This window comes from Propithecus coquereli, unplaced genomic scaffold (genome assembly GCF_000956105.1).
Source record: "Propithecus coquereli isolate 6110/MARCELLA unplaced genomic scaffold, Pcoq_1.0 Scaffold55, whole genome shotgun sequence".
In the NCBI taxonomy this organism is placed as follows: domain Eukaryota; kingdom Metazoa; phylum Chordata; class Mammalia; order Primates; family Indriidae; genus Propithecus; species Propithecus coquereli.
The window spans coordinates 4075854-4076867 of NW_012151396.1; positions in this window are offsets into that span (position 1 = coordinate 4075854).

Genomic DNA, 1014 nt, shown 5'->3' on the forward strand with positions numbered 1-1014 from the left:
TATTATTCCGGGTGTTTCTGTGAAGCTGTTTTTGGATGCCATTAACATTTAAGTAGAGAGACTGAGTAAAGCAGATTGCCCTCCCTAATGTGAGTGAGCCTCATTCAGCCAGTTGAAGGCCTGAGTGTTAGGTTCCTCTGTGTGGATGGTCCCCGGTCTGGTCCCCAGTTCCCAGTGTCAAGAATGAGTACTGCTACTGAGTGGAGCCAATGACAGAGCGATCACAAACACAGAGCAATTTTATACAAACAGTTTATCACATAAAAGAAAGAATGAAAGAAGGAAGCTACACAAAGGGAAAACAGGTTCCAGAGACAGTGGAACAGGCAGTCTCCAGGAGTGAAGGATGCTGGAGGCTGAGCTAATGTTGCCTCTTAGCAGGCCACTAATTTGTCCCACCTTTCCCCTGGCAGGATTGGTTGCCGTTTCCCACCCTTGAGGGTGATTGACAGGTTGGTGTTACCTAACACATCACATGACAGGTTACATAACAGGGTAGGTTATATTAATAAAACAATTTCCCTTTCTGCTCATATGTCTTTTCCAGATTTCTCCATGAAGTTTCACCGTGTTATGCTAATTAGATGGTAATGAGCTCCAAGTCAGTTAAAGGTTACTAGGAACATTTTACTACTGTATGTTCCCACAGAGGAACAGTTCCTAGTTGCAATTTGGTTCCTGCTCTCTGCCCTTAGTCACCTTCTTCCCACCTGTTTACACTCCACCAGACCAAACATGAATACAGAAGAAAAGCTGACCCTTCCATGAATAAGGGGAGAAACCTTCTGCCTGACTACCTTCAAACTAAGACATCAATTTTTTCCTACCTTTGGACTTGAACTGAAACATCAGCACTTCCTGGGTCTCAGGTTGGACAGCCTCTGGACTGGAACTAGACTATCAGCTCTCTTGGTTCTCCTGCCTTCAGGCTCAGACTGAGGCTATGCCATTGCCTCCCTTGGGTCTCCAGCTTGCTTACTCACCCTTTACATCTTAGGAGACTTGTCAGCCTCC